This window comes from Oncorhynchus nerka, linkage group LG12, assembly GCF_034236695.1.
Source record: "Oncorhynchus nerka isolate Pitt River linkage group LG12, Oner_Uvic_2.0, whole genome shotgun sequence".
NCBI classification, from domain to species: domain Eukaryota; kingdom Metazoa; phylum Chordata; class Actinopteri; order Salmoniformes; family Salmonidae; genus Oncorhynchus; species Oncorhynchus nerka.
Window position 1 is genome coordinate 55,331,062 of NC_088407.1, and position 16,689 is coordinate 55,347,750.

The window sequence follows — 16,689 nt, forward strand, 5'->3', positions numbered from 1 at the left end:
ACTGCCTTCCTCCACATCTCCTAGTCTAAACAATGCCTGGGTTCAGGCTTGATTCACTCAATCATTCCCACAGTCCTACAATCAGAACTCTCTATCTGAGTCATTGGACATACAGTACATAGGTACAGTGCACTCGGAAAGTATTCAGACCCCTTGAAATTCAAAAAATTGTAACATTACAGCCTTATTCTAAAATTGATTAAATAAAAACAAATCCTCGTCAATCTGCACACAATACCCCATAATGACAAAGTGAAAACAGAAATACCTTAATTACATAAGTATTCAGACCCTTTGCTATGAGACTCAAAATTGAGCTCATGATAATCCTGTTTCCATTGATCATCCTTGAGAGGTTTCTACAACTTGATTGGAGTCCACCTGTAGTAAATTCAATTGACTGGACATGATTTGGAAAGACACACACCTGTCTATATAAGGTCCCACAAATGACGGTGCAGGTTAGAGCAGAAACCAAGCCATGAGGTTGATGGAATTGTCCGTTGACCTCTGAGACAGGATTGTGTCGATACACAGATCTGTAGAAGGGTACCAAAAATGTATTCAGCATGGAAAGGTCCCCAAGAACACAGTGGCCTCCATTATTCCTAAATGGAGGAAGTTTGGAACCACCAAGACTCCTAGTGCTGGCCGCCCAGCCAAACTGAGCAATCGGGGGAGAAGGGCCTTGGTCACGGAGGTGACCAAGAACCCGATGGTCACTCTGACAGAGCTCCAGAGATCCTCTGTGGAAATGGGAGAACCATCTTTCCAGCACTCCACCAATCAGGCCTTTATGATAGAGTGGCCAGATGGAAGTCACTCCTCAGTAAAAGACACCTGACAGCCCGCTGGAGTTTGGCAAAAAGCACCTAAAGGAGTCTCAGACCATGAGAAACAAGATTCTCTGGACTGATGAAACCAAGATTGAACTCATTGGCCTAAATGCCAAGTGTCACGTCTGGAGGAAACCTGGCGCCATCCCTACAGTGAAGCATGGTGGTGGCAGCGTCATGCTAGGGGGATGTTTTTCAGTGGAAAAGATGAACGGAGCAAAATATAGAGAGATCCTTGATGAAAACCTGCTCCAGAGAGCTCAGGACCTTAGACTGGGGGCGACCGGACAACAACCCTAAGCACACAGTCAAGACAACACAGGAGTGGTTTCGGGACAAGTCTCTGAATATCCTTGAGTGGCCCAGCCAGAACCCGGATTTGAACCCCATCGAACCTCTCTTGCGAGACCTGAAAATAGCTGTGCAGCAACACTCCCCATCCAACATGACAGAGCTTGAGAGGATCTGCAGAGAGGAATGTGAGAAACTCCCCAAATACAGGTATGCCAAGCTTGTAGCGTCATACCCAAGAAGACTCGAGGCTGTGATCGGTCTGAATACTTGTAAATGTGATATTTCAGTTTATAATTTTTTTTAAATCTGCAGACATTTACAGTACCTTGCAAAAGTATTCACCCCCTTGGCATTTTTAGTATTTTGTTGCATTACAACCTGTAATTTAAATTGATTTTTATTTGGATTTCATGTAATGGACATACACAAAATAGTCCAAATCGGTGAAGTGAATTGAAAAAAATTACTTGTTTCAAAAATTCAAAAAAATGGAAAAGTGGTGTGTGCATATATATTCACCCCCTTTGCTATGAAGCACCTAAATAAGATCTGGTGCAACCAATTACCTTCAGAAGTCACATAATTAATTAAATAAAGTCCACCTGTGTGCAATCTAAGTGTCACATGATCTGTCACATGATCTCAGTATATATACACCTGTTCTGAAAGGCCCCAGAGTCTGCAACACCATTAAGCAAGGGGCACCACCAAGCAAGCGACACTATGGAGACCAAGGAGCTCGCCGAACAGGTCAGGGACAAAGTTGTGGAGAAGTACAGATCAGGGTTGGGTTATAAAAAAACATCAGAAACTTTGAACATCCCACGTAGCACCATTAAATCCATTATTAAAAAATGGAAAGAATATGGCACCACAACAAACCTGCCAAGAGAGGACCGCCCACCAACACTCACAGACCAGGCAAGGAGGGCATTAATCAGAGAGGCAACAAAGAGACCAAAGATAACCCTGAAGGAGCTGCAAAGCTCCACAGTGGAGATTGGAGTATCTGTCCATAGGACCACTTTAAGCCATACACTCCACAGGGCTGGGCTTTACGGAAGTGGCCAGAAAAAAGTAAGCAAACACGTTTGGTGTTTTCCAAAAGGCATGTGGGAGACTCCCCAAACATATGGAAGAAGGTACTCTGGTCAGATGAGACTAAAATGTAGCTTTATGGCCATCAAGGAAAATGCTATGTCTGGCACAAACCCAACACCCCGAAAACACCATCTTTTTCATCGGCAGGGACTGGGAAACTGGTCAGAATTGAAGGAATGATGGATGGCGCTAAATTCAGGGAAATTCTTGAGGGAAACCTGTTTCAGTCTTCCAGAGATTTGAGACTGGGATGGAGGTTCACCTTCCAGCAGGACAATGACCCTAATACTGCTCAAGCAACACTCGAGTGGTTTAAGTGGAAACATTTACATTGTTTGGAATGGCCTAGTCAAAACCCAGACCTCAATCCAATTGAGAATCTGTGGTATGACTTAAAGATTGCTGTACACAAGCAGAGCCCATCCAACTTGAAGGAGCTGGACCAGTTTTGCCTTGAAGAATGGGCAAAAATCCCAGTGGCTAGATGTGCCAAGTTTATAGAAACATACCCCCAGGAGACTTGCAGCTATAATTGCTACAAAAGGTGCCTCTACAAAGTATTGACTTTGGGATGGTGAATAATTATGCACGCTCATGTTTTCTGTTTTTTGTCTTATTTCCTGTTTGTTTCACAATGAAAAATATTTTGCATCTTCAAAGTGGTAGGCATGTTGTGTCAATCAAATGATAGAAATCCGAAATGGATGATGTTGAGAGACAGATGGGAGGGGTTGAATGGAGCTGAAGGGTGGGACTAATAACAAGATAAACAATGTAGGGCATAAGGGATCTGTAGAATGTATATAGGTTCGGAGCTTTTGTGAAATAGCATAGTTACAAATAGAAATCATCGAACTGGATGGACATCAGAAATAGAGGAAGGACTAAGAACAAAAAAGAGAGAACTATTGTAAAGTAGACTGTATCTGTAGAATGTGTATAAGATGTATGGATTGAAGGTAGAAGCAGAAGTGTTTATTAGTTTACTCCAATTGGGGGATCGGCGGTAGGTTTTGCGGGGAATAACAATAAAGGTATATTCTTTAAAAAAATATGTATGTCCATATAGGTATGTGTATGTATATATGTGTATATATATGCATGCGTGTATGGATATATATATTTACCCCAAAAATATGGGGGATTGGAAATGATGCAGACAATTACATTGGAAGCAACATTCTTTCCGCAATATTAAGCTGATCCACCCTCTAAAAAATTAATAGAATTTTAAAAATGATACAAACTCCCCAAAAATCCATTTTAATTCCAGGTTGTAAGGTCCAGGTTGTAAGGCAACAAAATAGGAAAAATGCCAAGGGGGTGAATACTTTCGCAAGCCACTGTATAAAAATCTTTTAATGTTTTTTTCATTATGGGGTATTGTGTGTAGATTGATGAGGGAAAAAATAAGATTTTTTTTAGAATAAGGCTATAAGGTAACAAAATGTAAAATACTTTCAAATGCACTGTATATTATCAACAGGGCTATTAGTGGTGAGGATTTTTTTATTTTGCCTTTGTTTAACCAGGCAAGTCAGTTAAGAACAAATTCTCATTTACAATGATGACCTAGAAACAATGGGTTAACTGCCTTGTTCAGGGGCAGAATGACAGATTTATACCTTGTCGGGGAGTTGATCTTGCAACATTTCAGTTACTTGCCCAACGCCCTAACCACTAGGCTACTGCCTCTGAAGTGTATTTCAATGAGAAATAGACTCAGAGAGAGCACAGGAACCCGTTTCTCAGGAACCTGCTTATCGTGACAATCTTTGTGTGCAAAATAGTGACTTTTAAAAGCATTTTAAAGGGGTTCTGAGAATAGAAAAGTTCAATCGGTTCTCAGTGTTACACATAGCCAATGTATCATTCTGTATGCCTTAGATCTTCAAAAATGTTCAACAGCTGCACCATTGACAGGCTGCATTACAGCTTGGTATGGCAACTGCTCGGCATCCAACCGCAAGGCCCAACAGAGGGTAGTGCGTACAGCCCCATACATTACTGGGGCCGAACTCCCTGCCATCCAGGACCTCTATAACAGGCAGTGTCAGAGGAAGGCGCGAAAAATTGTTAAAGACTCCAGTCACCCAAGTCATAGACTGTTCTCTGTGCTACCGCACAGCAACCAAAAGGGTCCTGAACAGCTTATACTCCCAAGCCATAAGACCGCTGAACAGTTAATCAATTTGCTACCCAGACTATTTACATTGACCCCCTTTATTAGATATTTGTTTATCTTTTTTTTGCATTGACTCTCTTGCACTTGATTTATGCACAGTCTCTAGACTCTACCCACACATACTACACTGACACTCCAACACACACACACCTACTGTGTATTATATATCCTTATTTTAATTTTTATCTGACTATTGAAGTCAGTTAAGAACAAATTCTTATTTACAATGACGGCCTGCCCCGGCCAAACCCTCCCCAGACCCGGATGACGCTGGTCCAATTGTGCACTGCCCCATGGGACTCCCGATCACAGCTGGTTGTGATACAGCCCTGGATCGAACCAGGGTCTGTAGTGACACCTCTAGCACAGTGAGGCAGTGGTTTAGACCGCTGCGCCACTCGGGATCTGCGCCACTCCTGTGAGCAAAGCAAATCACAGTTCTTGTCCCTAGTTGCATGGTCTGGATTGCCTAGTCACTTCTACTTCTACTTCTACCCCTACCTACAGAGCTCCCAAGTGGCGCAGCTGTCTAAGGCACTGAATCTCAGTGCTGGAGGCTTCACTACAGACACCCTGGTTTGAATCCAGGTTGTATCACAACCGGCCATGATTGGGAGTCCCATAGGGCGGCCCACAATTGTCCCAGCGTCGTCCTGGTTTGGCCGGTGTAGCCTGTCATTGTAAGTAAGAATTTGTTTTTAACTGACTTGCCTAGTTAAATAAAGGTTACATTTTTAAAAAATGTCAGTGGAGGCTGGGTGGAGGATGGCTCATAATAATGTCTGGAACGGAGCAAATGGGTTGGCATCAAACCATGTGTTTAATACCATTTCACCCATTCTGCTTCAGCCATTACCGCAAGCTCATCCTCCCCAATTAAGGTAACACCAACCTCCTGTGCTACATGTACCTACTGTATTACCTCAACTACCTCGTACCCCTGCAAATTGACTCGATACTAGTGTTCCTTGTATATGGTCTTATTATTTTATTTAGCAAATATTTGTCCTACTTTTTAACTGTTCATTGTTGGGAATGGGCTCGTAAATAAGCATTTCACGGTAAAGTCTACACCTAATTGTATTCGCTGCATGTGACAAATACAATTTGATTTGATTTAAAGATATCGCGACAGGTTTCCCATTCACAACACATTGGAATTACAATTTTATGTTCATAGTAAAATGTGGCTACATACACTTGTATCATTTACATGCAGTATACACTGTGTGTACAAAACATTCCATGACATAGACTGACCAGGTGAAAGCTATGATCCCTTCTTCTTCTTTGAGATTGGGTTGGAGGATCACATCCAACTTTTAGGTGCATACACCACCACCTACTGTACTGAAGTGTGAGGCCAGTCACGGTCTGCGAGGACAGAACACTACCACTTAACGCCCCCTGCAAATCTTCTGCAGTAAAACCTCACAAGCCCAAGTACTTCTCTGCAGCTGCCACCACAACCTCTATTTTCTGTGACTTACATTCCATTTCTGCAGTACAGTTGACAACCATGGCTATGAATGCTAAGAAACCCAATTTACTGAAGCACGTATTATTCCCATCCCTCTCTATTGGTCTCTGACTACTCACAGGAATCCTCTCAGGATCCCTCACCCTGGACCCATCTTCCTCTTACACTCTCTTCACTGCTTCAGCATACAACACTTTCTGTACTACTCTGAACCTGGTAACCTCAACCTGCCTCTCTCTCACCGCACACCTCAGTTCTCCAGCCTCATGGGCACCATCACAGCTTACACATACAACATTCACCACCGATACTACTCATTCCTTCGTCTCATGTCCTCCTGTACACTGCACACATCTAGGAATTTCGCTCCTACCTACGGCTCCAACACGACCATAAGCTTGGAACCTATAACACTGTAGTATTTTCGGATCAAAAGCGCTCACGGGATAACTAACACATCCTAACACTAACACATCCTAACTTCAAAATCAAATCAAAACTTGACCTTGTTGGGCAGAGACTCGGCATCAACAACTCAGCAGGACAGACAATGTCTTCTCCGTTTCACCGTGCTCTCCATCGGGCCTGTATCTAACCAAACGGTGGGCGGCACAGACACCAGAAAACTTTTATTTCAGCTGACACTTAATATCACTCTTTTCAACGGCGCCCTGCTCCGGAAAGCAAAGCAAATCACAGTTCTTGTCCCGAGTTGCATGGTCCGGAGCGCCCACTCTCTCTGGATGGAAGAAACAATAAATCATCACAAGTCCACTTTGTGTTACTTTCACCGACTCAACGGTCCCCAACCTGACAACACATATGGATCAGCAAGAACACAAGGATCTATTCTCTCCACAAATCTCACTCCCACTGGGCCAGAATCATCCTTGTCATCATCGACCAGGCTATTGAGCAGCAGTCTCAGGAGGTATTGCCATAAAACATATTTCCAATCTAACAGCATATGGATGCTGTAATCCGAAATGCTTTCATAGTAGTGGATTACATCATATTAATTGTATATGATGAGACTGACGTAGCGGATAAAGCTGTTGCATGCACTTTCACACTTAACCTAATCTGTGCCGAACGATGGATGTTTTCAATGCTTTCTATTGACCCTTAATCCAAGAGGTCAGACATTAAATCCTGGAGTCACAGCAAGTCCTGGCATGTGGATGAAGCTTGATTTGTTTTAGAAAATGACTCGATATGATATCCCTTTCTTACTGTCTAAGAACAAAATGGGGCTGATTCAGAATGTAGCTGGGCCTTTGTCCAGGGACATTTTCTGTTACGCATTACTAAGGGCAGGATAACCCAGCAAACATGACCTCATTGGCCCCACGTGGGTATTCGGTGGGCACGGGCTATCCCATACCAAGCCCACACTAGCCTAACATGGGCTAGCACCAGCACAGGCTAACTTACACTAATCGCACATCAACCCAACACTGGGCAAACACACACCAGCCCAACACGGGCTAGCACACAAGTCCAACACAGGCCTGCCCACACCAATCTCACATCAGCCTAACACAGGCTATCTTAAACTAGCCCAACACAGGCTAGCCCACACCAAACCCAGCTAGAGGCAGGAATATTTTAATATATGGGGGCATGGTTTGTACACAGTTATTTTGTGTGCAACCATTACTCAGTGTCAGTCCAGTTCAAGGGTTCTCTTTTGTGAACCCCAATTTTTTAAAATATTGTACACTATCAATGATGAAGTCTTTAAAAACACTTAAATAAGTGCATGTGACATATGACAAACAGTCTCTCTTTTAAAATATATATGTATGATTGTAAAAACGTGGTTGTCTTTCTGATACAATGTATCACATTCCCTAAATACCTTTTAAGGCTTGAAAATTTTGCAATTTATGCAACATTTCATAAATAAGGCGCATCGGCAGCCTACATGGAGCCAATATTTTAGACTGCATTGGGCCCACATCGTGCCAATATGGACATCTTCTCAGGGAAAATTGTCTTACAAGAGGATGGTCAGTGACACAACCAAGTCCATTCAGTATCAGAGTTGTGAAACATAATCAATAGGGGAGGATGTGATGATAGAGTGATCATTGCATGAACTGGGGCTCGGACACACATTCAGTCAACTAAATACACAAAGAATCTATATTTCATAGACTGATTATCCCCACAAGCTATTCAACAGCCACACACATGCAAATGTTCACACACACGTGCACACAGACACGTTGTGTTATGTTGAAAGTGTCAGACACTCCCTTCACCCAACACTCATTCACCCATCTCCAGTATTGGTAAGAGGTGGGAGGGAGCCTGCCAGACCAGCAGCAACTCTGGCACCACTTCTAGCCTGGCTGTCAGAGCTGTGACTAAGCCACTCAGAAGCAGTATGTGGGAGGCCTGCTGCTGTGGTGGGCCCTGAGTGAAAGAAAACAGCTAAAATAAAATACATTTACAGAACAGCTACCCATGTTCTGACATCTTTGTAACCCTGCTCTACATTCTGAACTAAGGTATCCTAAATGGGGCTTTGAATCATAGTGTTTCATTCAAATACGACTATCTGCTCACTATCAATCAACACAGACTGCCAAAGGACAGGTAGTTAAAGAATTGGAAGGACGTTTGAGGTACACGAAGTACCTCACAGGCACTACTATACAACGAATATACCATGGGTGCTTATCTGCTTCTCGATTTTCGCTCGCCGAAGAATCCTTGTAACAATCCCCTTTGAAATCAAACCTAAAATGAGACGAAGACATCTCAAAAGACTGTGTCTTGCCGTCCGTGTCAGTCTAAAGACCGGAAGTGGAAGGCTTTTATTAAGGCAGTTTAAAATAGATTTTATCTGTCAGAGGAAGACAGAAGATCATCAACCATCATCCAGAGGGCAAATTCTGAATTCTGAAAAAGATCTAGGTGCTTTATTTCAGCAACAAATTTGAGCTTGAAAAACAGATTTTCTCTGTCCAATTCGGACTTGTCTGCACGGTAAACTGGAGTGAATAGATCCAATATGTAGTAAGGGGTGCTATCAGATTGAACAAGTCCAAAGTACAGGCTGTTTTGCTTACCTGATCCCTACACACATCAGTGATGTTGTCCACAAGGAATGATGGAGGTGAAGTCAGGAGCCTTGTCCTCAGTCACAATATTCCTGAATTAGAGGAGGCATACTGGATATACGGAGAACGTGGCCTGAAACACGTAGAGCAGTCCTACCTCTATAACCCTTCACTTCATTTCATCCCATTTCTCGTGGCTGGGGAGTGTGTAGAGCATTCAAATGATGAGGTTAGGCCAGATTGCAGTGTTGCTTTACAGGTGGGCTTCAGAAGAACAGCAGTGATTGTAATATTTCTCTCTGTATTTTCAATTTGAGAAACTCTAATGGTAAGATGTTGATGTTTGTTTTATTATCCTAAGATTGTCTGAACACAATTGCAACTCTCCCGGCTCTTAGCAATAGTCAGCGTACCTTTTATTCATAACACGTGGGAACACAGAGTATAAAGATGTATTATTAATCAAAGGTAGTCATTGAGTAAGAAGGGATAAAAAAGGGTTGTCCGACCTTGTGTGTGTTGTGGGTTCTTTTCGGAGTTTTATTTTTCAACTACATTGGCTTAAAAATATGTCAATTTACATGAATGAAGGACATAAAAGAAAATAAATATGTTCACAAGTCTTCTGTAACCTCAGCTAGTTATCCCTGACCCTGGCATTTCCACATTTCATTACCAAATATTGTTTTGATCAGCTTGAAGCTATATTACAATGCGTAGAACAGGAACTTTATACATACAGAGACCGACACAACCTCTGTTCAAATATTTGACCCCAATAACAAAATATGTATAACGACAATAACACATCTTACCAATAACAAATGTAGTTGTTGTAATAGTCAGAGACTTCCATCACTTTGTAATAACACTATTTTGGATAGTGAATGTAGAGAATCAACCAAAACTGAAAAAAAGAGTGAAGTAGTATCCAATGTATATAAGTCTGTGTGTGTGTATATATTGTATATATATATATATATATATATATATATATATATATACATACATAGCGCCAACATGGATTAAAAAGAAAATCAAACAAATGTAAGTGCTTAAGATACTGTTCCTTTGTCAAAATTGACTCCCGGATGTAGTAGTAATGATTGACAACAATGAAGCAAGTCAAACGTTTGACAGTTAAAATTAGGACAATATTTGAAATTTTTTTGATTGGCTGATGCAACACTGCCTACCCATGGTCAAAATCACATATTGCAAGTGTTTAAAAAAAGATTCACATCTTTTAGTTGCCCTCAACAGACAACTTGCACTAGTCCTATTGCACAATTTCTCCAGGATGGAAACATTTACATGTTTGTGTAAAATCAATGTTCCTTTTTTTGTGTGGCAAGAAAAGTTCTATGTGCAATATCTCTCACAATTTAAATAAATCTGTGCTTCGTTAACAAAACAAACCATATATGATACATACAGATTTAAACATTTATAAAATTCCAAAACATTTAAAAGAGAAAAATTAAATGAAAGAATCCTCTCCAAAATCTGGCACCAGCTTTGATTAAACAAAACAAAAGTACAAACAAAAGTCTTCAAACAATATACAACATTTAAACAACAGCAGGTATTAAATATTTGTATTAAAATCATCTTTCAAATCCCAAAACCAAAGTGTTAATTGGGGCAGAGGAGCTATATATATTTTATTTTATTTTTTTATTAAATGGAAGAAAGTTTATATATATATATAAACTTTCTTCCATTTAATTTAAATAAAACTATAAAACCACAGAATAACGTTTTCATCTCATCGTCTCTCTGTCCATCTCTTGGTTCCGGGCCTGTCTATCCTCCTGTCATAATTTTTTAACAAACTGAAAGAGTACTTCACATACAATGCTGGCTACCCCCGGGTTGAGCACAGAGGAGATGGAGATGTCCAGGAGTCTGCCCTCATACAAGACAAACTCTGGCCTGTTCTCCTCTACCTTGGCCATAGCCAGCAGAGCCTTTGCAGCCCGACACATCATGTTAACACTGGGGGGCTCCATGGGGGGGTGGTGGGCCATGTGCAGCAGGCTGTGGGGGTTCTGCTGGTACTGGGCCATGCTCACCCCATCCTCCAGGAAGCCCATCAGGTTACCCACGCTGCTTTTCTGTACTGCGATAGCGCGTGCCGACGTGGAGTCCCCCTGTGCCAGGTTGGAGAGGGTGGCCACAGCCATCTCGCGGTAAACCTGGTTCTTACGCTGACCCACGTAGCGCACCAAGGTGGCATACAGCTTCTCCTGGCGGCTGAACGGTGGCGTGGCCAGCAGCAGGTCCACGTTGTTGTCCTGGATGCTCAGCTTGCACAGGCACTCCAGCACCAGTCTCTGGGGGGTTAGGGGGGAGTGGGGGGCGGCCGAGGGGAAGGGGTCCTGGGCCTCGGCAGAGGGACACACCATCCAGTGGAGTAGGCCATCCAGGATGGGCAGGCAGATGGTCTCTGGGTAGAGGGAAAGGTCCAGCTGGCCAGAGATGTTAGCCAGGGTGACCAAGGTGTCCTCCCTGAGTACAGTGAGACAGTCCCACCACCACTCATCCTTACTGCAGGCCAGGCCCCGCTCCTGCACCTCCTCTCTGGTAGCTAGGGGACGTCCTCTTCCTCTCTGGGTGCTGGTGGTGGAGCAGCAGCAGTCTGCCCAGGATCAGTACCAGGCCTGGGTGACGGGACATGTCTGAGTCGTTCCCAGGGATGAAGGAGAGGCTGCGGAGGATGTTGGACACACAGAGGCAGCGCTTGGCCAGGGAGTCCTGCCAAGGAGAAGCTGCTGAGAGGGGAGCCTCGTTCAAACAGTGGGGCTCGTCCTCCAGCAGGGTGATGTGCTTGTGGCCCCCACCCTGGTGCAGCCTGAATGGGTAGGTGGGGGCAGAGTGGGTGGGGTGGCCCTCTGACAGAGCCTCGAGCCGGGCACACAGTATGTCATCGATGGTGGCGGTGATACGATTCCCCTTCTCCTCTGTCCTCGAGTCAGTCTCCTGTTCTTTATTCAGAATTGCACATTCGTCTCTCTCTCCCTCCGTCCTGTCAGGCTGCTCTCCACTGCCCTCAAAGTGGGTCTGGATGTGGGCCGTGGAATCCCCCCCGCCTACCTGCCAGTGGAGCAGTCCGCTAGTGAACTCTGTCACGTGAGCCAGCTGCTCCGTCATGTCCTCAATCAGGTCCTCTTTGTGCAGGATCTTAATGGGAAACTTGTCGTACTTGCTGGCCTGTTGTGGTCTTGGCTCTGACTGATTAGGATAGTCTTCCTTACTTTCAGCTGGGACTTTCTTACTCTCTGTGGGCTTTTCTCCTTCCTCTTTCCCTTTCTCTCCCTCCTGTTCTTTCTCCCCCTCTTCCTTCTTTACCTTCACTTCAGCTTCAGATTCCTCCTTCGTTCCCTCAGGGGCTGGTACCGTTGCACTGGGGGGTGACATCAGTTCCACTGTAATTTTCTCTGTGATGTCAGCAGGTTTGTCCTCCCCATTTTCTACTTCCCCCTTCTCTACCTCCGCCCTCTCCACCTCCTGTTGGCTGGCCTCACAGTCCATCTCAGGTTCAGAGGTCAGCTCCTCCCCCTGGTTACAGGCTTCAGGCCCCAGGAGGGTCTTCTGGCCGATGGTCCCTATCTCATACTCCTCCAGGATGCCAAAGATCTCCATCACACAGCGTCTGAAGTACTCCACTATCAGCTCCAGGAAGCCAGGCAACTGCAGACACAACAAAATAACAAATGACATTAGGGCTTCGGTTTTAAAGCACTTTAGCGTCCCTTAATATTTACAGTGTAATCTGATAAAGATGTGTTGGTTTGTTTTGGGGTGGAGAACTGTCAAGCATTACTAAACGTAAATCCTTTCAGACTGTCTTCAAGGCTCAGTCCTGGATTGGTTGAGAACAACAATAAGAGAAGAGTAAAGAGTGTCTCCAGTTACCTGTGCGAGGGTGAAGGAGGCCACAGTGCTGTCATCATACAGCAGGATGTTGACGGTGTCCAGGGCCCAGGTACTCTCACCCAGCAGACCTGACTTCAGAGACATCATCACTCGCCACGCCTCTGGGGTTCCTGTGGAGAGGACAGGGGTTAGAGGAGACAGGATTGTAATACCTGTCACAGATATCAAGATAATAACAGTGCTGGTTTGACAATGACAGCAAATAAAAGGACTTGGTAATCGCTTACCAGTGTCCTTTGAGGTAATTTTGCGGCGGGGCTTGAGAAGGGGCATGGTGGCCTCTACAGATCCTAGAGGGTAGTTGAGGTCTCTCCGCAGGTTAGGTGGGACCTGGCCTGGGTGCCCACTACCCTGCCCTGGCATGGGCATGCCCGGTTTGCATGGCATCTTCATGGAGCCCATATAGGCAGCTTTGTTGGGGGACATCCGTGCCTCCATGGAGCGCTGGAAGGAGCCGGGGCTGGGTGCTCGGGGCAGGTGGTTGGCCATGGAGGGGGAGGTCTGGTAGGCAGAGGGAGGCTGGCGAGAGGACATAGGTGTCATACCACCTGACATGTAGGAGGACTGGCGATGGCCTCCATGCCCGAGCCACTGACCATCTTGGATGGGTCGGCCCTCCATATCCTCTCCTCTCCCCAAAGGACCGTATGACGGTACCTGGGAGGGTGCCCCCTGTCTGTTAGAGTAGGGATAACCCATGTCTGTCCTGGAGGGCCACATGTTGGGCCCCTGGGGTCCTTCCACTCCGTTGTTGGAGGGTGGCCCCCCGGCCATCATCTGGGGACCCATGGGTTGCTGGGGGTGCTGCCCCTGGCCAGAGGCCTGCATGCGCTCTCGGCTGTAGGGGGAGGGGTAAGGGAACTGGCCCTGCATGGGCCTCCTCTCAGGACCAGAATAACCCGTGCTGTACTGGTTGTACATGTCAGGCTGCTGGCTGCCGTACTGCATGGTATACATATCCCCCTCGTGCCTCTTGCCTGGGGGGCCGTACATCTCCCCCTCGTGCCTCTTGCCTGGAGGGCCGTACATCTCCCCCTCGTGCCTCTTGCCTGGGGGGCCGTACATCTCCCCCTCGTGCCTCTTGCCTGGGGGGCCGTACATGCCCTCCATGGGGCGCTTGTAACCCTGTGGAGAAGCAGAAGATATCAAGGTGATGCTTTTATTCAACACTAAACCAATTATTCAACTATACTCTGCTACACCTGCATCATGAGGCCAGATCAATGAGCTCCTTAGTGTCTGTCTCTCACCTGTTGTTGTGGGTACATCCCTGAGGGGTGCATTCCATATGACATGCCAGGGTACTGCTGCCCGTAACCCTCATGTCTATAGGAAATAACAGAAGGAAGTGATCATTCAATTATAAAAAGAGAGGGAACTTCCCTCTGTTAGAAATATAATTTATTCAGTTCCATTTTGAAGACGTGCTCCTCACCTAAGCTGGGAGGGGTATCTGTTGGGAGAGTATATGCTGCCCTCGCTGTTGGAAGGTCCCATGTTGCTCTGGCTCCCGGGGGTGCCCATGCTCCCCTCCATCCCTATCACATGGTCTGGTCTGAAAGACAGACAGACAAGCCGTCAGTTTGCATGAAAACATAAACCAGGCAACATTGGTTTCTAATCTATGGCTGATCAGTTCGGGTGTCTAGTGCCCCTATGCTTACCTCCTGTCGTAGCCTGATCCGTATGGGTACTGGGAACGCTGGCCCATGCCTGATGGAGGCCTGCCATACATCTCCTGCATGCCACCGCTGGGCATCTGGCCTGGCATGTAGGAATCCCCTCCTGCCACTGTGGAGAGAGACCAGATGAACACAGTATGAATGGATAGAATGCTGGAAACACAGTGTATAGTGTTGCTGGTGTAATGGTTCATCCACTAGGTGGCACTAGTCTCCTACTAATAATCATCAGCACGATCAGGAGACCCCGCAATGTGCTGTGATGCTAACCAAGCTTTGTCATTCACTCACAACTTTTTTTCAGATGCCAGCTTTCAAACTCTAACCATCCTCGGGTCTTAAAGGTGAGAGACCAGATAATGAGTAGGTAAAAACAGGTGTTGCTCGGAAAGACGGGTGGAAATGTAGGGGGGGGAAAAACAAAGATGAAGTTGGGACAAGAGACACTCTAAGACAACAGAGGGACTCATAAATGCCATAAAGGCATATCTCATGTGAAAAACAGCCTTTATATTCCAGTCACAGGACAACGCTCTGCATCTGCCATGTCTGTACAACTCATCAGCTTATTGCTGTGTACGTCTGTGCCAGTGCCTGGGTCTACTCACCCTTCCTCATGCCAGCGAAGGGGTCCTTCTCGTACTGCATCCTCATCATCACGTCAGGGGGCATGTTGACCCCCTGCTGGTACGGTCCCCCAGGGCCCCCCGGGGGGAGGGAGTTACGCTTCTGGAAGACCGGGTCGCTCACCTCAGAGAACGGGTCCTGCACACTGACCACACTGTTCCTGGAGACAGAGGGACAGGAAGTAAAAAGTTAAGGACCTAGACAATTTCACATACGTACTGAGATACTGAGGTACAGTATGTATACTCACTTCACTCCCAACCTTCACTACAAATAGGGGTTAAGTTGCTAACATGATATGAAGCAGTGAGAGTGCCTGAATGATGGGTCATGGCATACCTGCTGGCTGGGATGGGGGTGACCTGGCCCTGGGGGGTTGAGGCTGGGGTGGGGGGTTTCAGGTCACCTGACATCTCTGCCATGGAGCTGCTGCCTGACGACTGGGGGTCTGGGGGCCCTGCAGGGACCCTGAGTTAGCTGTTAGATAGAGAGGGAGAGAGAGATGGTTATAAATGAATAGGGAATCTCCTGTGGAGTGCATTGAAACAGTATTGAGTGAGTAGCACTCTCACACTGCCAGCCTATGGCAACTCGCCAAGCCTCTTTAATCCTCATAGAGACCAGGCAGATTTAAGAGAGAGGGCCGAGGAATGGGCGGGGGAAATGGGGGTTCTGAGGGAGTTCCGAGGCCAAAACCTCTCTAAATGAAGTCGGTTCAGATGGCCTGGAAAGATGGCCTCTCCTATTTCCCCCATGTTAACCTGTAGCAGGCGGGGTGGCCCTCTGACAGAACGCCAGGCCACAGCACAGCCATTGACAGGGGTGATATATGTGATGCCAGGCAGGGGGGCCAGCTCCCCCAAATCCTCTTAGTCTATCAGAGGGCCCGCTGGGGCCTATCTCACTAACAACCACAAACTCCCATCACGGGGGCAGCAATAACACTAGCCTAGTGCCTGCCTGCCAAGAGTAGAGGGGGAACGCAGGGACTGCTACGAAGGGGCCGAAGAGGAGGAGGAGAAGAAGGAGGGGATGAGGAGGAGGAAGAAGACAGGGAAACAGGAGGAAGCGAAGCCCTCTCTGGGAATTGCTCATTGGAGAGAATGGTGCGGAACTCGCAGCAGTCGCTGTGGAGAGCTTTATTTGGCAGCTTTCTGAAGATTGTTTTTCATTTTTGGCAGGGTGAACTCGGTGAGGGGTTCATTAGGAGGGTACGCCTGGGAGCACAGCCGTAGTTAACATAGAAGGGGGGTGTCTGTAGGGGCCAGGCTCACCGTATTGTGCACTCCCTACGGTATATCAGAGAGAGATTACCGTACCAGTGGCCCAACCATACTGCACTTCACTCCAAATAGGGGTTAAGTTGCTAACATGATATGAAGCTAGTATCATACCATATGATGCATAAATCATATGAAGCCATGGCTATGAATTTTTCAGTGCATGGGAATATGAAATTATTGAAGGTCTGTAA

General features: G+C 45.9%; 1 pseudogene; it reads right to left on the reverse strand.

Annotated features, from left to right (window-relative positions):
* Positions 1-9,366: 9,366 nt before the first annotated feature.
* Positions 9,367-16,689, reverse strand: part of LOC115138792 (AT-rich interactive domain-containing protein 1B-like) — a 229,549-nt pseudogene continuing 222,226 nt past the window's right edge.